This window comes from Callithrix jacchus, chromosome 15 (genome assembly GCF_049354715.1).
Source record: "Callithrix jacchus isolate 240 chromosome 15, calJac240_pri, whole genome shotgun sequence".
NCBI lineage: Eukaryota > Metazoa > Chordata > Mammalia > Primates > Cebidae > Callithrix > Callithrix jacchus.
Window position 1 is genome coordinate 58,254,662 of NC_133516.1, and position 24,209 is coordinate 58,278,870.

The 24,209-nt window shown below is 32.4% G+C and overlaps 1 protein-coding gene across 15 annotated transcripts in view; it reads left to right on the forward strand.

Moving 5' to 3' along the window:
- CNTN6 (contactin 6) overlaps positions 1 to 24,209 on the forward strand; it is a 527,574-nt gene that overhangs the window by 224,011 nt on the left and 279,354 nt on the right. For 7 of the 15 annotated variants that reach the window (XM_078350143.1, XM_078350145.1, XM_035276136.3 and 4 more), the window contains exon 1: positions 5,759 to 6,158. The exons of 1 other annotated variant lie outside the window; for it this stretch is intronic. The gene's annotated coding sequence lies outside the window, so the exon portion shown is untranslated. Of the gene's footprint in view, positions 1 to 5,758; positions 6,262 to 24,209 lie in introns of those variants that run through there. 7 more of the 15 variants (XM_078350148.1, XM_078350139.1, XM_035276140.3 and 4 more) reach the window with 3 other exon arrangements.

The window sequence follows — 24,209 nt, forward strand, 5'->3', positions numbered from 1 at the left end:
CAATAATCATACTTTCCAGCAGGAGGCAGAAGTGGATCAAGGTTTTGTGCAGCCTGAAGCTTATAGCATTTTGAGTGCCCACTTAAAGAGTTGGCATTTAAGAGGAACCCAAGCATTTCACTGAAAAGTATTAGGAAAAATACAGACATTGGGTTTTTTTTTACCCCTTCTTTGACAAGGAGAGCAGAGGCAATAGTAGCTATAGGAAGAGGCTCTCCTTAAGGCTTTGAGAGATTTAAAAAAAAAAAACCCAGTGCTTCATGGTTCACTGAAGTTGGTTTTACTGGCAGAGAAACTTTGCCACAGCATTCCGCCAGAGAAATTCTACTTGTCAGCTTTTGCCTAATGTCAGCATCAGGCTAAGTGATGCAATTCCAACTGGAATGTGTGGAACCAAACTGTTGGTTGGAATCAATACCTCCCAGGCCTTGTGGGTCTGTGCAGGCTACTTGCTCCTAACGAGACTCTGGAACTGATGCCTTTGCAAACTTCAGAAGGAAAAAATATATTCAGTACAAATGTTACCTACTACACTAAATACAAATGGGACAAGCTATGCTATAAAAAGACAAAGTCAATTTTTTTTTAATCAGCTAAATGATGCTTGTAAGAAACGTATCTCAAACAGTGACAAAAAAATGTTAATGTTCTAGTATATACAGGAAAATAAAGACCAGAAAGAAAGTAGAAATGCTAAAAAAAATTCACATCCAAAAGATGTAAACATATTTAAAAGGATTCCTAAGATGTTATATTATCATAAAAACAAAACCCACTATATCTATAATATCTATATTTTATATATATATTTTGTGCTATATATTCTGCTGCTATATTGGTTAATTGATAAAACCTATATACACACACATGTATATATACACACACGTATGTGTATATGTGTACACACATGTAATCTATGTATGTGTGTGTGCGTGTGTGTGTGTATAGGCTTTGTCAATTAAACAATATAGCAGCAGAATATATAGTACAAAATATATATATATAAAATATGTGTGTGTGTGTCGTGTGTGTGTGTATAGGGAATATATAGTATAAAAACTTCTTGAAAGATAATTGCTTCATTTAAAAAAATATTTCTGGGACATATTTAAGATACCTCTCACAGAATTTGACATGTCAAGTAGGCAAAATATGAGAATGAGTATAGCTATTTGAATAATAAGTCAATATTAATCCAGATTCTTGAGTCAGGCTGCTCAGGTTTGATCCTCCACTGTCAACAGTTGGATGTTCTTGGACAATTGAATTAAATTTGTATGCTTCAGTTTTCTTGTTAGTTAGATTTTGTAACAATATCAAACTCATCAGGATTGAATGCATTACTAATGCAAACATAATGCTTAAGACACCCACTGACATATAATTTGGTTTATAGAAGTTACCTATCAATATGATCATCATCATCATCATTATCATCATCATCATTATCATCATCATCATCATCATCATCATCATTGTCTAGAAAAAATATAAGTGAATCAGACTAACTCAGATCTAAAAAAAACTAAAATATCTAAATATTGAGATTAGAAAGGTGATTTTCACTGTTTCACTAAAATCAATAATAATAATAGTGTCAACAACAAAAATATTTTGGTAGAATGATAGGCTTATCGATTTTATTTTTTCAAAGCCTTAAAGAGAATCCATAGTTTGTCATCATTTAATCTGTTAAAAATCAATTTTATTGAGATACACTTCACGTAAAATAACATATACCCATTTGTCTAGGTTGATATGATTGGTCCACTACATATACCCATATAATCACTGCTACAATCAAAAACAGAATGTTTTCATTACGCAAAGCATTCCTTGTTGCCCATTTGCAATTAATCTTTCTCCTTATCCCTGAACAAACATTCTGTTTTCTGTCAGTATAGAATTGCTTTGTTTTTTCTTAGATATCTTCCTCTTAGTATAATGGCTTTGGAATTAATCCAAGTTGTATGTATCAGTAGTTTCTGACTGTTTATTGCTAACTTGTATTACAATTATGCATTTACCACAATTTGTTTATCTATTAACCTGTTGATGGACATCAGTGTTGTTTCCAACGTTTGGCTGTTATTTAAAAAATTGCTATAAAATTTTTTTCGCAAAAATTTGTGTGGACATACACTTTCATTTCCATTGGATGAATATATAAGAGTGGGGTTTCTCAGTTACATATCTTTAGGAGTGCCAGATTGTTTTACAAAATAATTGTAGCACTTTATACTTCTAACAGCACGGTACAAGTTCCAGTTGTTTCACATCCTCAAAATGTTTTGGAGTTTTCAATGTTTTTATTTTATTTTATTGTTATCATTTTTATTATTTTGAGACAGGATCTCACTCTGTCACCCAGGCTGGCATGCAGTGGCACAGTCATGGCTCACTACAGCTTCCGGGCTCAGGTGATCCTTCCACCTCAGCCTCCTGAGTTGCTAGGACTGCCACCACGCCTGGCTCATGTTTTTATTTGTTGAAGAGGTGGGGTTTGCCCATGTTGCCCAGGTTGGTCTCAAGCTCCTGGGCTCTAGTGATCTGCCCACTTCGGCCATCCAAAATGCTAGGATTACAGGGGTGAGCCACGACTCCCACCCTGAATTTTTACTGTTTTTAATTTGAGCCTGCTTAATTAGTATGCAGTTGTTATCTTATGATTTGATTTGCATTTTAGAAATAATGATGTTGAGCATCATTATTGTGGTCTTAAATGTCACTTGGACAGCTTTGGTAAAAATGACTGTTTATATATATTTTTTTCCTTTTCTAACCAGTTGCTTGTTTACTTGTCAAGGTATAAAAATTTCTTAATGATATATTCAAAAATCAGTCTTTTAAAATTTTAATAAAGTCCAATATGTCTGTTTATTCTTTATGTTTTGTGTCTTTATGTGTGTATGTGCACATGAGTTTTAAGAAATCTTTGCTTGACCCTAGGAGTCATAGGTTTTCTTACAGAGGTGTTTTTTTTTTCAACATTTATTTTATGTTCTGGGGTACATGTGCAGGACATGCAGGTTGTTACGTAGATAAATGTGTGCCATGGTGGTTTACTGCACAGATCATCCTATCACCCAGGTATTAAGCCCAATATTCATTAGCTATTCTTCCTGATACTCTCTCTCCTCCCACTCACCACCACCAGGACCCAGATGTATGTTGTTCCCCCCATGTGTCCGTGTGTTCTCATCATCCAGCTCCCACTTATGGGTGTTTGGTTTTCTTCCAGAAGTTTTAATGCTGTACCTTTAAGTGTGTGATCTATTTCATGTTAGATTTTTGTGTGTGCTATGAGGTAAGGGTTAAGGTTAACTTTTTTACAAATAAATACTCATTTGTTCAAGCACCATTTCTTGAATTATGATGCCTGTGTCATTGAATTACCTGATACCTTTGCCTAAAGTCAATTGACAGTATATGTGCTGATATGTTTAAACTCTTAACTATGTTTTATTGACCTATCCTGCCAGCACCACACTGTCTTTATCACTCTCCATTAGTAGTAAATTGTAAAATCACAGGATATGTCTGCCAACTTTGTACTTTATCATTTGATTTTACTTTCTTGTTTAATGTTATTGTCACATAAATTTTAGCCTCATTTGATGATTACTACAAGAAAACCTACTGATATTTTGACTGAGATTATTTTAAAACTGAAAACCTATTGGGAGATAATTGACTGCTTCAAAATATTGAGTGTTTTGATCCATGAACATGGTATATTTCCTTACTTATTTAGGTCTTAATTAATTTCCCCTAGTAATTCCTTGTAGCCTTTAGTGTACAGACCCTGTTTTAGACCCTTGGTATCCACCCCTCCTCTCCCAGTGTTTAAAGATTAATAAAGAAGAAGATATCAGCAAAGGGATCTGAGAAGGAGCAGATAGTAAACTAGAAGAAAATTTAAGAAATTAAGTAAAGGTAGTGCTTAAAGGAGGAGCACTTGGTAAACTGTATTACGTGTGAGTGATCTATCAAGTAAAATTAGAACTAAGTTGATCATTGCATTTTTCTATGAGGAATTTAATATTGACTATGACAAGAAATACATATGTGGAACTGTGGGGACAAAAGACTAATCAAGCTGGATTCAAGATAAAATGAGAAAAGATGGAGACAATAAGTACAGAGAATTTCTTCCAAGTGATTTGCTATAAACAGAAGCAAGGAAATGCAGTAGTAGTCAGAGGAAGATGTGATATTAAAGGGTTGCTGATTCTTAAAATGGGCCAACTAGCAGCAAGTCTCTGTTATAATGCTGCAGAAGGGAGGGATAGTCGATGATTCCACAAAGAGAGACAAGTGGGTCTAATGGTCCCTTTAGAGGAGAAGACTATCTAGAGCACAAGTGGATGGCTTAGCCTAAGGAGGGAGCATGGTTCACCCCAAGTAACAAGATAAAGGAAGAGTCCGTGGTCACAGAGGTAGGTATGTTGCTAGATGCGGTGATAGGAGCCCACTAAAGTTTTCTTCTAGTTCTTATTCCTTTTTGGGTAGAAAGTAAAGCAATCATCTGTCCTTGAATATGAGGCAGAAGTGTCGGAGATTTGAGTAAAGGGATATTCTTTAAATTGAATAAATTTCTTTCCACAAAAAAGTCTACTTTATAATCATTATATTTCTTAAAACTTCAGAAAAAGTCATGTTGACATTTTTACAAATAAAAAAAATGTTTATTCCTAAAAAGCAAGAAATACTTCTAAGTTTTTTTTTAAAAAAAAGAGGTTTGTTGAAAATAGATATTCTCTCTATAAAGTTATTAGTCCAGTTTGCCTTCTTACGAATTGGGAGAAACAATAGGTTAGCCCATTTTGAGTTTATCTTGTGTTAGGAAACAATCTCCTTTCTAAAACCCTTTATGATTTTGGTTAGACCATGTGAAGAAATCCATAGGACATAGTCATAAAATTTAGTAATAGAAACCTTCTTGCTTGTCAGATGAAAGTGAACTGAGGCCAATAAATATCTTTTGACTTATTTCCGTTTGATTTTGGTATTTCATTTTCTCAGTATCCACTTATATTAAGATGCTAAGAGTGTAATTTCTTTGTATACTAACATGAAGATAAGTCCAAACTATCATTCTATTCTCATGTTATAGTTGTTTGTATGCATTAGAGTCTCTGCATATATGCCTGTGTAATTACTGTTCCTTAGTTTTCATCCTTCAAGCAGTTAGTCCCTTCAAAACCCAACGACACAAGACCCAAATATATGAAAACATTTAGTTGGAGTGTCCGGGGTGAAACACAAAAACTATTATTTTTCTTACAGAGCTCTTATGCAAACACTTAGACACTTGTTCTCTGCCTCTGCCTCTGGAATAACAATGTTACTTGGAGAGGAGCAATACTCTTTTAGACTTGTTTGACTCTACTTCCTTTACCTGTCTTTAAGAAACCTCAAACACATATTTTTACAATACAGTTTAGAAAGGTTTTAGTGATAATGCATACAATCATTTGATTTTATTTCCCCTTTCTCTTCACCTTCACTAATAGAAGGAGTTACTGGCATGCTTCAAAAAGCTTACATTTGATTACTGTCTAAATCAGTGCAGACCCTTGACCAGCTTAATCTTTGCTTGGCAAATGACAATGCAGTGAAACCAGAGGAATAAAAAAAATTACTTCCTTTCCTGTTGGAAACCTAATAAGTAGTTAGTCTGACCCAGTTTTCAATAAGAGAGATTTTCTGATGACCCGACAGGAGTGACTATCTCCAGTCAAAGAAAGAGGAGGGTGAATTTAATCTTTCATGCCACTGGAATGGCAGCTGCTCTTAGCTCTCTCTGATTCTGTGAAGGTTGATGAAGATAAAGCTGGCTTTCAATGTAGAAAGAATTTTCCTTTTGAATATTCCAAACGAGAGCTTTGCACATGTGCCTCAAGAACTGATTGTCTAGGTTTCGACAGGAATGCAGCAGGAGAGGAGCGTATTTCATGCTTAAGACCAGAGAAGAGCCACGCAATACTCAGTGGATAAAAGGCTTGCAGTCCCAGCTGGGAAAAAGAGTCCCATTATCTCCCAGCTGCATAGACATTCCATACGGCTTGGTTCTGCCTGGATGCACAGCATGCCTGGCTGAGAGCTTGAAACAGAGTTCTGCAGAAAAATTGTAAAGATCCCGAGACATTTCCCTGGTAAGATCTGTAAGTACAAAATTGTGCTGTCTGCTGCAATGAGAATATTGCTGGGCAAGCTGCAGCTTTTCTTCCTTTCAATGTCTTTGTATTAGCATAACAGGTAAAAGCTGGGATTGGGGGAGAAGTCACTGCTTTATTGATGCTGTATTTCTATGATGCTGATGTTTAAAATGCATTTATTCCTTGTGTGGGAAAAATGTATTGAATCTGTATTCCAGTAGGTTAGGATCAAACCAGGGAAACAGAGACTACAGGTATGTTTTTCAGTGTTTCACTAGTCTTTGCTGCAGTAAAACTAATGGGCAAGACGGGATGACAGTGCTAATTCTGGGACTTTCAGATGGCTACACGCCCTTTCTGTAACGGCAGATGGGAAATTGTGATTGCTAAATGCTTTTTGTCTTTTTTTTTTTTAATAAAAGGGATGACGGGTGGGGTTTGCAGTTTTCACCCGATGATTTAAAAGAATGGTTATAAAGTTTCCTAGGGGAGGATTTGGTAAGGGGAGCAAAGCAAGACTGGAGGTCATGTGGGCTCACCAAATTTTGTCTGGCATTTTGCTTTATACCCAGCTTCCTAGTAACAGCCTCTGGAGTTTCCTTTGCCATTTACACCAGTTAAGCTTGTCAGCATTAAGGTTCTTATAATACTTTATGAAAACTTTCAGAAGTTGATGACTTGGGAACAAAACTTTTAAGAGCTCTGAGACTAGCCATGTATAACCCATTATGTTAATGGGATACTGTAACATTGGGGTTTAGGGAGAAAAATTGGAATTCATAGTTTTTGCTTCTCCGAATGAAAACTACTTATGTTTAAATAATCAGCATCCTGACTATGTCCTCTGAGAAACATTCACAGAATGACTAAATAGAAGTTATACTGAGAAAAAATAGAGGGAACTGTAGAATCACACAGAATCAATTTGGAAAATGAGGTATTCATAATTTTATCTACAGTGGCAATGTTTTCTGAAGATATCTGTAAAAGAAGGAGCATATGCTGAATATTGAATTGCTTGTTTTGAGCAATTTTCATTTATCTGATGGGTTTATCATCTTTTTATTGTTGTTGTTGAAGGTTTCACCAATTTATGCACATTGTATTTTACAAGGAAAGAAGATGTTTAAGCAGACTCTTTCTTCCCTCCTCCTTCACATACATGTGTAAACACAACTATGCGTGTTCACAAAACAAGCATAAACATACAAGAATACTAACACAATTTGTATAAAAAACAGAAATACAGAATCATTTCATCTTTGAATGCTTCATTTGGTTTTATTTTTTTTTCTTCTTTTTTAGCAATAAACGTGGCTGTGCAGTTCAAAGATTTCAAATATATAAATGTGGAAACTTTTATATAAAGCTTTGTATGAGATTATATAAATGCATAACTTATCACATCTTAGCAAAAAGTCAATCATTTATAAATGACTTCATTGCATTACTTCCTTTGAATATTTATGGTGAAGCACCAGAATAGTTTTTTACAATTTTTATGTAACTTTCCATAAAGAAAACAAATTCACTTGTTTATTTAGAAAAAGATTACATATTTTCTCTGAGTTTAGACCAACCCCCCAAAAATAAAAGAATTTGTGGCATATTAAATTGATTGCATACTTCTGAGTGTTTTTTTGATAAGTAAAAATATCCAGTAGTATAATAGTACTTTTTAAATTCTTTTATGTGAGAAGGAATACAAAATATTTGCTTATTTATTCACTTCTCTGTTTATTTTAATAGCATATTAATTGGAATGCAAAAGTTTAAGTTCTACTCATGAAAAATAACTCAAGCAATACATAAAAATTCTAAAAGGAAACCCCATCACCTGTAAATAACAATCATGAAATTTGGAGACTATCATTGGAGACATCCTGATGCCTAAATTCAGATGAGAGAGAAATACTTTTTTAAGAGTGGTTTCTTACCATACACCTTTAAAAAAGTAAATAATAAATATTTAGATAATATAGTCAATAATAGATACTCTTTTGTAAGAATGAGATCTTGTCCTACACTTAAGAAACAGAAATACTGGGTGGGCGTGGTGGTTCATCCCTGTAATCCCAGCACTTTGGGAGGCCAAGGCAGGCAGATCATGAAGTCAAGAGATCTACAATATTCTGGCCAACATGGTGAAATGCTGTCTCTACTAACAATACCAAAATTCACTGGGTGTGGTGACCTACACTTGTAGTCTCAGCTACTCAGGAGGCTGAGGTAGGAGAATTGCTTGAACCTGGAATGCAGAGGTTGCAGTGAGCCCAAATTGTGCCACTGCACTCGAGCCTGGGTGACAGAGCAAGACTCCGTCTCAAAAAACAAACAAATGAACACAAAAATATTTAGTTTAATTTTTGATTTTATGTTTTAATTAAACTGAAAAAAGAGAAGTTGAAACAACATTGAAGAAATTGTTAAGTATATATTTCTTTCCAAGGGAGATATTATGTCCAGAATAATACCTTTATAGTTAAGACCAATTTTGAAAATAGCAATAGTTTGAAGTTGTTTTTTGGGTACATGTTTAAATAGTAAACAAAGTTTTATAAGCCTTTGTTATGATAGTTAAATGCATTTGCAATGTGATTTGTTGTCATCAACTCTACCTGCACCACCTGAATTTAAACTATATCACTTTTACATTCTTGAGTATATACATTCTAGCTGAATACCCACAGACTTAGTCTAAACTTATTTCAAATTTGAAAGGAAGTATTCTTTACCAACAGGATTTTACTACCCAATTCACCATTCCTGTGTTGTTTATTTTAAATTATTTTGGAGGTTGTTAGATTTCACTATGTAGTACCTCTCGACCTAAGAAATAGTCGTAGGTGCTATATTTTCTGTGAATTTCCATACTTGAACATGTCTTTCTTTTGTCTTATACATTCAAGATATGTTATCTTTCTTGGATCAAGCTTATTTTTTTCTTTTGGAAATGTGTAAATGTTTGTAAGCATTTTGGAGGCCCTTCCGATATTGAAAGTTGTTTTGCAACATTTTTAGGTATGTCTGCAATTTTCGTCATTGAATCTGACTTGCTTTTTTTCTTATAAATGCTTACATGATTCTTTTGTTTTGTGTGTGTGTTTGTTTTAACAGAATTTTTTGTTTTTGTCCTGGATTTGTTTCATTTTTGTTAACTTTTTGGAAGTTTACCCCCTTAATTTAAGATTCTTTTATTCTTAAAATAAAATTTGTTTTACTATTTCTTTTTTGTCCCCCAACCAGGTATGGTCAAATTGTGGTTATATTGCTTCTTTCTTTTCTTCAGGATCACCAATTGTGTACATGTTGTATCTCATTTGTCTACTCTCCACCTTGCATATCCAAATTTCTTTTCAATTTTAACTGACAAATTGGTTATCTTACTTGTTCTCTTGTTTGCCACTTGAATGAATAGTATAGCTTCTGATAAACTTATTAAGGCATAACCTTCTGTACTGTAGTCTTGTAAATACATATTTCCTCCTCTCAACACTAGCAATCTCCTCAGCTGCCAGGTTTTGGGGCAATCAGTATCCTAAAGAAAGTACTTACCAGGTTTCCCTGATATCCCCCAAAGGTTCATGTATTTTAGCATTTGGCAACAGTGGAAATGGGCTTCTATTGTGTTTTGGAGCCTGTGTCAAGTAACATTTTAATTGAAGACAGAGGGTTTTTCCTTTGTTTTTTATCCCCACGGTTACCACTGCTACCTTTTTTATTTCTCTTTATTGTTCCTGTGAGACAAGAGAGGAATAAAAAAAATCTCTTTATTTAAGAAGTTTTAAGTATCAATCAGTTTAGAAGAGTTCTTTGAAAGAAAATTTTATTAGAATGTTGTTGTTGTCAGTGTTCATATTGAAAGGAGCTGTTCTAGTTAAAACCAAATTCATCTGCGTGATGTGTTGTAGTATTAAACATTTATTATGGTAAAGGCATAACACAGGACATACTAGAGGAAAAAACAGAGCCATTGGGAATGCCTTCTGATCATATCCCCTATTAGTCTATATTGATGAAATCTGTGGCCTACTTAACTATTTTGCAATAAGTCCTAAGGTAATTTATAAAACTTTACGTCATAGGAACATGAATCAAAATCTGTAGGCTCAAATTCTTTTTGAAAGTATACTGGGTATAAAATTTGTATGTATTAAGTTTACAATTAAATGAATTAATAAATGAATTTCCTTAGACCTCAAAATCCTTTAAAGAGGCAATGAAGTATTTTATAATACTTCATAGGAACCATGGTGTGTCCTATGAAGTATTATAAAAAAACTAATGATATTACTAAAAAACAAATTGCATTTTCTCAGTGTGAATAAAATGATAGAGCAAGATTCAGGAGGCAAGCTCTTGAGCTGAAGTGCCACCCATGGAAGCTTTCCCTTTTTGTATCTAGCACAGAATAGCTCTGTGGTTTGGGGCAAGTTTCTTATCTTCTTTATAGCTCAGTTTTCCATTCATAGTGGAGATATTAGTACTGAATTTACAGTATTATCAGGAGAATTCAGTAGGTAAATATGTAAAAAATCTTGGAAGAAAGCCTGGCAATTAATAAGCACTCTATGTGTTAGTTGTTTATTGTCATATTATTATTACTATTACAACATTTATATGTGAGCCTTGGGATCAATTGGGTAAAAATAATATAAAACAATGAAAAGAATAAAATTATAATTATTATTTAATCAATTGTATTGGGTATTTAGTGGAGAATTAAATTTGGAGTATTAATCATAAGTGGATATTAAAATAGAGCTCAGGGAAGATGGTGAGAAGATATAGAGATGCTGGTCCCTGGATCCATATAGCTTAAAAATACAAATGGCATTTCTGTATACAACAAACAGTTGGACCTAATCAAGAAAAGGGTCATATTAAATTTTCTGATTATAAAAGCAATGCACAGAAAAGCATGAGAACAAATAAGCCAGAATTTATTTCTTCAAAGAACATCATGAATGCTTGTACATTTCTTTTATGTTGTTTTTTTGTTGTTGCTGTTCTTTTTTTATGATAATGCCCTAATAAAGTAATGTATGCACCTGAAAACAGCAACAATAAAATTGGAAATTACAGGGAAGACAGTAACATCAAAAATAAAGACCTTTCCACCATTTCCTGTCGTATTTTCCATAGTTTATTTTATTGTTATTTTTTTCTTGCTGGTCACCATTATACATTTGAATAATATAATTGGCTTTTATTGCAGACTCTATAAATTCAATATCATGTCTGCTTACTCCATCTTTTAAAGATGGGCAGTTTTTCCTATGTTCACACTTTCACAAGACAATTTTAGGTGTTACGTAAGTCTTTGAATTCTTTCGGCAGTAATGCACATATATATTTTTTGGAAAAGTGGGAAATTTTAAGTATTCAGGAAAGTATTAAATTTAATAATTACCAATTCCCACCCCTCAGAATTACCAAATGCTAAATTTATTGGAGAATTAACATCTTCAGTATTCACAAAATGAAAATGTCAATACAATATATAACAAGGGCATAAACTGTAATTCTACCTAGTCCATTCCTCACTCTACATTACCATGAATTGAACATATATATATTTTTCTTATATATGTATGTTTACATAAAATATTGTTTAAAAATATTATGTAAATGATATCATATTGAAAACAAATTTATTTAACTTCTGTAACTTGCATATTAGACTATATAGATGCATTCTTATAAATATATATAGTTCTAGAATATGATATTTCATCTTATATATATTATACTCTTATTCATTCCCTTATTGATGGATATTTAATTTATATAAAATATTCATTATTGCAATGTGCTATTAGCATATCAATTGAAAACTTACACACATGTGTGAGATTTTCATTAAGAATATTAAGTCTGTACTGCATATCAACAATTTCATGTTTGTTATTTCTAGTCTCAGAATTCCTTTCTTTCAACAAATGTATTTAATTCATCCACATCTAGTATGATGTTGATCAAGTTGGACTTATTTCTTATTTTATATTCAACTAAAGTGTTTTTTAAATAAACACTGTCTTTTATTGGTTTGATCAAACGTTCTTTATTCATTTTTTCAACTTTTACTAGTTAAAAATGGTATACTCCCCTTATCATATTTTAGTAAACAACTAATTTAACATAAGTATACTTTTATATTTTCAAATAAAGAGTAAAGATAGTGTATCTATTCTCTTCACAAACAGGACAATGACTTGTTTAAATTTACTCCAAGATACTTCTCTCAGTGCTCATATTTGCACTATTTTTAAACTGCCCCCAATATTTTTGTTAAGGTTTTTTTTAGACTTATGATGTGATTTCCTAAGTTCTTTATTTACAATATTCTTGCTATTTATGTGCATCTCCTAGATTATTTTCCTGTGCTCTGAAGACCATTTTAAGGGCATTCAAAAATTGTTTTAAACTCCCTTAAAATGTATTTGTTGAATATTGCTTATGTTAGTCACATTCTAAACTAATACTATAGTTTTTTAGAGCACTTTATGTGAATGATACTTTTTTCTGAACAGTTTTTGCATATTCTGTTCCATGATCTTCTGGAATATAATTTTGCTCATGAGAGGACTGTTTATGATGTAATTAGCATACTTACGAAGATAGATTCGTGTTTTCACTTGGATAGATTTTAAGAATTTATCTTAAAAAAAGAGATGCCTTCAAGTTCACTACAATGTGTGTAGTAGTGAAGTTGTTTCAAATTTATATCATTTAGACCTCTACAAGCTCCTAAATCTTTATTCAGTTCTGAAAAATTCTCAGCCATTATACATTTCAATCTTGCATTGTTTAATTCCCTTTATTTTCTCCTTTAAGAAATGTGTAATGCTCATTCAGTATTTCTAAACTTCTGTCTTTGATTTCTTTTCTATCTTTTTATTTCTTCTATTTTCTGGTGTTGCAGTTGGTGTAATTTCTACTAATCTGTATCTTATACTTTTATTTTTTAAAAAGAACAAATAATTTTAATTTCTATAATTTATATTGCTCTTTTAGAAATTCTGCTATTCTGTTTATTCTTAATACTTTCTCTCTCATCCTTAAGCTATTGAAAAAATTTCAGTAAGTTTATTTTAAAGTTAGATTGTAATTGTTTTACCGTTTTAATTTTTAGGGACAAATTTCTTTATTACTTACATCTGAATTTCCCTCATGGTGGTTCATTCTTCCTGGTGCTCATAATTTTTTTTTTATGATTAATTCACCTTCAGCAAATGTTATTTTCTGTGGGAGATCAACGCTGTCTGAGTTGTGTATGCTTTTGCATAGCCTTGCATCTCTGTTGCTTCTACAGTGTCTCTACAAATATCTCTGGTTCTGAACTGTTTTATTTGTGAACTTTTTGGCTTCAAATTATCTTACCATACAGACAAAATGAATTTGGGATCTACAACCAAGCTTAGTACACATTCTGGTTTCTGATTGCCTTTTGAGGATTCTTTTTTCCACCAGATCACCAAGTTTCTATAAGGTCAGCTATTTCATGCAAAGGCTCCCTTTTTGGGAGATTATTCAAACTTTACCATCTCCTTGCCAGTCTGAGTTTTTCTCCATGTGGTGCCCCTGAGGACTTACCTCTTTAACGTTTAACCTCAGCTATGTGTACTTCTTAAAGGGTTTTTATACTTATATATCATTCATATGTGTCTGTAGTGGAAAAGAAATCCCTCTGCATCACATTGCACGGTGCAATGTACTTCCGTATACTTCCATGTTGACTGGACTTGTTTCCATCTGCTTTCCAACATCTAGAAAGTCATCAAATTTTCTTACTTGTTGGTATTTTATTTTTATCTTGTACTCTCATGGTTTCATGGATTTATTTTGTTATAGACAATGGAACATTTGCTAATTTTTTTTCTGGAAACATTGTCAAGTCTCTGGTATATAATCTAATAAGAAATGGTTAATGCCAATTGAATCTGTTTCCATTGGCTCCACAAATGTTACTGTAACAAATTAAAGTGCTTGGTTTAGTCAGATGAAAGAATATGTTAGGGAGCTCTAGAATTTAGTTAGAAAAGCAAGCTAGTGGATTTTATTAGTTTATATATTCTTTGGGAGTGGCAGCTCTATTAATTCTTTAAGTTTAATGGTGTGCAACTTCTTAAAATGTAGAGGCAATTATTCAAAAACTTTGTTAGCACAGCAATTTCTAGTGACACAGTACAAGCTGAATGCTAAACAAACCATTTTTTTAAGATTATTTCTGGTGAATAAAAGTGAGAATACTGGATGGATTTTTTTAAGACTCTTTTTAAAGGTTTTCTTTTAAGACACGGAGGAGAGACTCAAATAAGATATTTGGTGGCGTTCCTTGTAATTTATCACTCATGTGTGTAAGAGGCCAACATGGATGAGCTCTCAAAAGAATGTAGACATTTTATTTTCAATGCCCTTTTTGTATATTGTTTCAAAGTTTAACGTATTTGGTTTCTCACATTTGTGTGTTTAATGGGGTTGTGTAAGGAACTCTGTATGGAGACCACTGAATTATCTTTGTAAATAGCAGGAGTTCAAAATACTTGCTGGAATAGAGCTCTTAGTGAAAAAACATGATTTTCCTCTCTGACATATATCAGAATCTCCCAATCACTAAGGTACAATAAATAAAGAGAAGGTCAGAAATCAGTTGTGCTGCTAATTTTCTATCAGAAGAGTTCAGAATAAATTAAAGAAAGTTCTTAAAGTTGTGTTGAGATGAAAATGTTTCTGTTATTCTTGACTTGATAGAAGGCACTTTTTAAAAAGTGCAACATGAAGATATTTTCTAGGCATTTATTGTTGTTAGTCAATTCCTAAACATGCTCAGTGCTGAATCTGTGTTGCTAACAGGTATAATTTTGGCATTCCTATATGTAAATTTACCACAGAAGTATATGCCGAAAATAGTTTATTAGAATTAGCACAGTGGTTATAAAAAAAAGCTTTTTTTTCCAGAGGTGCCGACTTTACTTTTTTTTGTTACTTTGTGCAGACAGTGGTATGTGATTTGTAGACAAGAGAAGGAAGCTTTCTATTTGCTTTCTTTGGGGCATTTAGGTGGCAAAAGCTTTATTTTTACTGACTTCACTCTTATTTTTTCTTTTGTCATGCAGATATACAGAGTGACTATGCAATAAACAGAAACAACTTTCTCATAGAAAAAGACAGATTGGAGTTTAAAAGAAAAATAACCTATCTCTTATGTGTAGTTCAACATAGGAAGCCAAATAGCAGTTTTTAAAAAATTATGCACACAAGACATGATGCCTGAACCAATTGCTGTTACCATTAGAGGCTCCTTTTCCTTATGATGCAAAAGCCATTTTTCCAAAGAAACTTAACAGAAATTCATTTTATGCCAGTGAAGTTTTAAGATCCACATATATCTTAACTATCCTAAAATAATGTTATTCTTGGAGTTTTAGCCCCTGAATATTATGTTTTTCATGAAATTTTTCTACATGAAACTGTCTTCAATTGATACAAAACTTCTAGTTAATTCTGATTAATAATTTAACATACTAAATTGCCAATATTAATATTTTCATTAAACTATATACTGGTAATAATTCTACAAATATTGGCTGAATACTTACTGTGTGATAGATGCTATTTCTGGCACTGGTGATGTAACTATGAACAAGACAGAGAAGAATTCTGCTCCTATAAAATTCACATTCTGACTCATATTCTTTGATTCAATTAAGTATACATCTCTACCAATTGGGGCGGGGAGGGCTAATATTGTTAATTTTAGGTCTTACCTGAGAAATGATAATTAGAAGCCATTAAATTATTTAACAACAATTTAAATTATTTCCAAGATGATTATTTTAGTAAACTGGTATAGTGAGATGGACCAAAAAGACTAAATAAAAAGAAACATATATTGCTAAGAATAATTATTCCTCTATTTTTATAGATAGTGATAAATTCTGTTTTTTTCAGAGGATTAACAAAAATAGAATCTCATATTATATACATGTTTATGGAATTTGTTAATCATATACTCAACTCTTTACCTCAAAATTATTCATTTTCATTAAGTGAATAGTACTTGTGAATTTACTAAGATGGTAAATCTATTCCAAATTTGCAAACTACACTAAATTTTTAATAGCCGTAGTAACTTACTATGTATATAACAAGTGAAGGAAAATTAATAATCAACAGAATATTGTTTATTTAATACATTTTTCCAATTATAAAATCATATATGCTTATTATACAAAATATGGCGAAGACAAAACATGCATAAATATTATTCTATCACTCTGCTTATAGTAGCCTTTCAGTATTCATGTGTGCGCATGTGTGTGTGCATTTAAAATACAAAATTGAGATGAATGTATATGTTCTGCTTTAGAGCTTGTTTTTATTAATTAACATCTTGTAAACATTCTCAAATATCATTAAATATTCTCCCAATGCTGAAGGATTTTCACCAGATGAGTGTTTCTTGTTTATTCACACCAATAACCTATCATTAGCTATTTATCTTTTACACTATTTACTGAACAATGGTTTGATACATATACTTGTACCTGAATCTTTTCATATATGTCTGATTATTTCTTAAAAGCGAATTCCTAGTAGTACAATTTCTGTGTCCAGTTGTATGTTCTTAAAAATGTGAGTGTGTATATTACTAAATTGTCCTTTAGGAAGACAACTCCCTCTCTACTTTCAGGCAGGTGAATGCTCTTTATGACCATCCTTGTAAATACTAAATGTGGTTAATTGTAAATACTGTTGAATTGGATTACAAAACAAATCAACAAATAACAGTATCTCAGTATTGCTCTACATTACCTTTCATATATATGTATATATGAAATATATAAACATTCATATATATATGAAAGGTGATCTGATGGGCAATTTAGGACAAACACTGATTTATTTTTAATAAGACTAGAACAATAACTGTATATCACTTATAGCTATAAAAATACATTTAGAAACATTAACTATTGCAGTTAACATCTTGTAAACATTCTCAAGTATATATATATATAAATATATATATAAATTCATATATATGAAATATATAAACAAATTCATATATATATGAAAGGTAATGTAGAGCAATACTGAGATACTGTTATTTGTGGATTTTTTTTGTAATCCAATTCAACAGTATTTACAATTAACCACATTTAGTATTTACAAGGATCGTCATAAATATATATAAAAGGTAATGTAGAGCAATATATATATATGCCTGAATGAATTTCATGAGTGTTTGAATTATTCGTATCTTCTCATTTTGCTAAGGCCAGCCCCTGTCCTTTGTTTATTTTTTTGATGTTTTACATTTTTTCACATGCTTAGGAAGTTCATCATCTATCGATAAGATAACTTGTATTTTTCACTTTTCTTTAAGTTTATAAAACATTTAACTTATTATATTTTAAGTATGAAACCATAAATATTTTTTATAAATTATTAAACCTCAGTTTTCAAATGTACACAGTGAAGCCAGTAATACCTGACCTGACTTTCACAGACTCAGAGGGGTCAGATGAAAACTGCAATAGTTAATGTTTCTAAATGTATTTTTATAGCTATAAGTGATATACAGTTATTGTTCTAGTCGTATTAAAAATAAATTAGTGTTTGTCCTAAATTGCCCATCAGATCATGAGCAAGTCTACAACTTAAAGTTTTCTAAATATAGGTCCAATGTTTTCGACTTTTTAGCTCTGGCACCTAGCAGCATCTGGCCCATGGTGTGTGCTCATTAAGTGCCTGCTTAATGAATGTAGATTCTAAATATACTAGAGAAACATAAATTCAAATACATCTGTGCTCATTCCAAGTAAGCTATTACAGTGTCATCTAAATCTAATGGTGAACAAAATAGAACATACTAAAATGATAATTAATGTTAAGCTTCAATTTATGTCTCTACCTTTGGCAACCATAGTAGTCCACTCCATGATGAAGTCAGGAAATTTAAGTAGTTATTTATTACATCACTATAAATTGTATTTGAGACTTATCTTTGGGAGGTAATCTCTATTGTGGGCTTTTCAGGAATTTGATATGTTAGGAAAATTCAGGAGTGCATATATGGAACAGGGAATAGGTTTGAGGGTAAAAAGCAATTGTAGTCATCTCCAAATTAAAAATAATTTATAAATTACAGAGAGGTAAAGTATACACAAAGTGTGTGATATTTTCTTCTTCAGAAACTCTCCCAAAATGTGAGATACATAACTTACTTTTCCAGATGCTCAGAAAAGGAAGAACTTTTTATTTTTGTTTTAACTTGCATTTAAGTTACCATAACACATTATGTTAGTATTTGATGCTATTTTACTTTGGCAAAAAATAATGAAATAAGGTGTTTGACTTTGCCAAATAGAGTTTTAGGAACCAATGTGTGTTTGATTTAGGCCTGAGGCCAGGTGTTTGAGTCCAGTCTGGGCAACATCGTGAGACCCCGTAATAAAGATTAAAGCCATGAAACAAACATCTTTTACTTATGGCTTAGAGTAACAACACTTATTAAACAAGTCAGGATACATTATGCTGCAGTAATAAACCACCCCCTAAACCTTAGGAGTCTGAAACAAAGATTTGTTTGTGTACATCTGTGAGGCAACTGTCCTTTATGAGACTGTCAGGTTATAATACCGTGTGAATACATGCTTCCACAATTTCAGTAAAGAGGTAGTTCTAGAGACTTGCAGTGGCAATTAAACACTTTCACCTGGAAGTGATATATATCACTTGAATTCACATTTCATTGGCTGAAGTAAAATACTCAAGACAGTGAGTGAAGAAGTGAAATACCTTATGTACCTGGAAAGAGGGAAATACTGGTGAATAACAACAGCATCTATGACTGAGTTTGCTAACAAGAAGTGGTTTACCTGGGCCTTATCCTAACTAAGAAATCCACTTCAGTTGTGTTCAGCAATCTCACTCAATACCACAGGTAGCATTTTAGTTTAGTTTAGTTTTGTTTTGTTCTGTTTTATTGAGAGAGACATTTTCACCCTTTATACATAATAAACAGTAAACCAACTTTTTTTCTGCTAAAAAAAATCACTAAATGGCCACCTCATCCATTACGTTTTTCCTCACTGATTGATTGATGAATTCAGTAACTATCTATATCTATCCATCACATTTAAAACTCTGGAGCATCAGGGCTTTAGAGATACACACTGTCTTCATGAATCTTAGGGAATATTCGAATGAAATTACTACATTAAATATCATCTAAATGCCCCAAAGAACAGGTACTTAAGAGCATAAACTGACCAAGTGAGCAAAGTCAGTGAAGGCTTCCATGGGGAAGTGATGAGTAGGTACAGGCTAATTCCATGTAAGGAGAAAATGTTCACATGGAAATTAGAGCAGATGAGGGGAGGGGACATGGCAGGAACGAGGGACTGAAAAAGCCAAGGTTGAAGTCCTGGTGGATCAGAAATTCAAGTGACAAGAGAAGCTAACCAAGAGGTTTCTGCAGCCCATGTTAAGCTTTTGAATTTTGTTCTCAACAAAATAGAGGAGCTACTGGTAATTTTTGAGAACGATGTAATACAATCAGACCTAGGCATTGAAATAATCATCCTGTTTAGTATGTGGCGAACATCATTTTTTCTTATCCAGGTATGTAGCTTCAGGCAGACAGGAACTCATGAAAGAAATGAATTGGGAGGGAGAAAATATGCACCTATCTGTGCTTTCTTCTGCTTTGACGACAAGGCAAAACTTGCTCTGAATTTCCCCAGTCTCTGAGTATTTGTGCTTTATTTCACATTAGCTGTTTTTCATAATACTGAATTGAAACATTTGGAAACAAAACAATGTTTTGTTAATTTTTAAAGTACAAATGCAAAGTAAAAAGATTGGAAAATATATAAAAACAGAAAAATAAAATAATACATAATACATACTCCAAAGAATTACTCCTGAATATTTTCCTAAGTTTTATGTTTTAAAGAAAACAGAAGTTCTAATGTTTTTATTCTGAGGAAGTGTTTATAAAAGACGTAGAGTCATGTACACCCAGAATGAAGTATATAAAATGCATAAAAATATACAGAATAAAATGTCTATTTCATCCTGAGAAAGTCTTTATAAAAATATAATATGAAATATAAAAATTTATATATATAAATATATATTATAAAAATATAATGTAATATTCTCACTGTGGTAGATAATCTCCAAACATGATTACCAACAATTTCTCCCCTCCTGTATATACAGGCCACTCCTCCCTTTAAGAAGTAGTACCTATTTCCTTCTCTCTAAATGGGACATGGCCTCATGATTTTTTTTTTTTGAACAATAGAATTGGTGGAAGTAAATCTATACCAATTCTTAGCCCTTCAAATACCAAGCAGCTTCTACTTTCTTGTTCTTTGACCCCAAACCATATCCAGGAAGGAAGTCAGGGTGTGCACTGAAAAGAGAGGCTTATGGAATACCTGGAAGATGAAACACCACATAAAGAGAGAGACCACACGGACTCTCCAGCCAAGAGTCTTCACCCAGGCATGCGAGAGAGGCTTCTTTGGATCTTTTAGTCCAGTTGTGAAATGAGTGAGCCCAGGGGATACTACCTGTATTCAAAGAACAGTCCAGAAAACCCAAAGAACTTTGAGAAATAATGAATCATTGTTTTAACCACTAGGCTGTGAATGGTTTGTTATGTAGCTTTCAATAAATGAAATAGTGACTTTTTCAGTTCTTACAAGAAAAGTAAAATGCTATTCAGTGTCTTTGAATTTTCTATTTTGCTCATTGCAGACTCTTAATTTATTTGTGCTATTAAAAATATACCCAGACATGTCTCTGAAAGTTGTGTGTTGATTAATTTTGGATTTTAAAGTTACTGAAATTATAAACTCTGCAATCAGACTAGGCAAATGAAAAAAAAAATTAGACGAGAAGTTCCTGTTAAATTCATTTTCTTTCTTTGTCGTTTTCTTTTTTTTTTTTTTGAAATGGAGTTTCACTCTTTTTGCCCAGGCTGGAGTGCGATGGCACAATCTCGGCTCACCTCAGCCTCCGCCTCCCAAGTTCAAGAGTGTGCCACCATGCCCAGCTATTTATGATTTTTAGTAGAGACAGGGTTTCTCCATGTTGGTCAGACTGGTCTTGAACTCCTGACCTCAGGCTATCTGCCCACCTCGGCCTCCCAAAGTGCTGGGATTACAGGTGTGAACTACCACGCCTGGCTAAATTCATTTTCACTTACATGTGTATGATATGTGGAATTCGTTGGAATTAATTGGATTTCGAATGAAGACCAATATATAAGACATGTGTGCTGATTTTGAACTTCAAGGATAAAAAATTGAAGAGCAAGGCAGGTTCACAGATACCCATATGCTTAGAGTCAAGAATATAGCTTACTTCTTTTTATTCTTAAAAATCTTTATAAATTTCTTAAGTGATTTTCAGTACACTATGGACTTGAGTGTTATTTTTATATCAGAATATAAACAATGTTGGTTAGAGTTCTATCCAGTAAACTTTCCCTTTTACTTCACATAGTCTCTGGGCTCATGGTTAGCCAGAATTGAGTGAAAATATAACCAAAATTATCACATGGATTTTTATTGCATAGTGGAATTATTATGTTTTGCTGATATATATCATTTTGGTCAATAATAATAATGATAATAGCAATAAAACAGCATTGAGTTACTCAAATATTAGTTGGGGTTCTTCAGAGACATAGAACCAACAGTGCCACATATCCGTGTATATGTGTGTGTGTGAATTTTTTCTTCCTCCATTTTTTGTTTTATTAAGGCTCTCAAAGGATTAGATGATGCCTAATTGGAAATAGCAATCTACTTTAGTGAGTCCCCTCACTCAAATGCTAATTTTATCTGGAAACACCCTCAACAGACACGTTTAAAATAATATTTAATATGGACACCTCATAGCCTAGTCAAGTTGACCCATAAATGTAATTATTGCAATGACATTAGTAAGAGAAATTCAGTTGACCTAGCTAATAAATAGGTATTTTTCACACAAAAGCCAGAGAAAAGATCATAAAATATGTCATATGTTTTAAAATTATAACTGTTTAGTACCCATTTCAAAATTTCATTGCTCATTTGAGGACTAAATTTTAAATTGGTTCAGCCTTATAGATAATTATGATATGACTGAATATTTATTCATGGCAAATCCAAGAGCATTTATTTGCAATTGCCATTCACATATATGTCAAAGATGCTACTTTTTATTGCACATATTGTGAGAGGGTAAAACAAATAACCTTTCCTCCTTAAAGTTAGATTGCTCATTAAATGTGTAATTAATAATATTTTAGACTCCAAAAGCTCAAAGTAAAATGGCTCTGAATTTTAAATTTTCCAGGGTGACAAAAGCGGAACAATTTATTAATGTTTGACCGTGCTCCAGGTGTGGTGGCTAATTTCTGAAGATAATCTTCCTTTCTGTTTGATTTCCTTTCAGCTCTCACGGTACATGATAATGCGTGTAATTAGCATGATTTCAGAGTTGTGACCTGAACAACAGACCAATATCTATAAGCGTTGTGGTCCAGCCAGATTAGAATAATGCAAAATTGATATGCAATTAATAGAACTTGCAAAGAGGTTACTGAAAGAAGTTAGTTCTAAATTGGAGTTTCAAAATAAATCACTCGAAATTATTTAAGAGCACAACTAGGACCCCCAAAAGTCACCTCCATCTGAAAGGTTTAGATTTGAAATCTTCAGTTGTTATAATAAATATAATTATACTTAAGGCTGAGGGTGTTAATGTGAGTATTATGCAGAAAATTACCCTAGACATAGATAGTTCGAGCACCTACATCCTCTTTTCAGATTTATTTCTAATAAAAAAAATTAATCCATTTGAGGCAATAAAATTCCTTAGAGAATACATGTTTTTTAAACTTTGGGTAATAATAGGATAAAATACAGAGATAATGACACATATCAGACCCACGGTATTACAGGTTGGATGTCCCTTATCCAAAATGCCTGGGACCAAAAGTGTTTTAAAGTTTGAGATTTTCTGGATTTTGGAATATTTGCATATACATATGAGATATCCCGGGGAGTGGGACCCAAGTCTAAACACAAAATTAATGTATATGTTATATAAACCTTATGCATATAAACTGAATATAGTTTTATACAATATTTTTAACAATTTTTAGCAGGAAAAAAGTTTTGACTGTAATGAGTCATATGAGGTCAGGTGTGGAATTTTTCACTTTGGAGTCCTGCTGGTGCTCAAAAAATTGTAGATCTTGAAGCTTTTCAGATTTGAGATATTAAGATTGTGAGTGCTCAACCTGTAATAACTTTGAGCTATTTAGAATTAATTTTTATTAATTAGAATTTTTTCTATGTGTTTGTTGTAAAAGTGCTTGTCATATTTAAGACTCTGAAGAGTCTTTGCCAGACTTGATTTGTGTTCACACTTTTTAATTTTGTAATTAAGTAACTGATTTTAGACACACCCGTTTGAGTTGAAAAGTACTATATATAAAAATTAACTCTTTAGAAAAGTTTTGAAATTTTTAAAATAAGTTAAGATTTACTATTTTATAAGGGTAATATACAAGAACTAAATGCTTAGATTTTTATTATTAAGGACCTACTGCTGATTTGTCAGACTGTTCAGACACTTTAAGAGAACAGAACAGTTCTATTTTATAAATACAGTTTAAAAGTGAAAGAAATTGTAACAAAGTAAGTCAAAAGTCTTGCTTGTTTATGTGTGCTTAGTCTGTTCAATATGAAATAATTGAATTTTAATTGTGGCAAAAGAGAAAATTATTTTCCTTGTTTAAATAAGATTATAAAAAGCATAACAGACATATACAATAAGTTGAAAATTTTAAGGGGGAAACAGCATTTGCATTTGAAAATATAATAAATTTGATATTAATTTATGATCCCCAGTGATCATTGAGGTTCTAAGGGGATTCAAGGGACTTGCCTGTGACTACAGAGCAAGAATTCACGTATAGACTTTCATATATGAATCCGGTGGCTGTGGTTTCCACCTTCATTCTCAAAA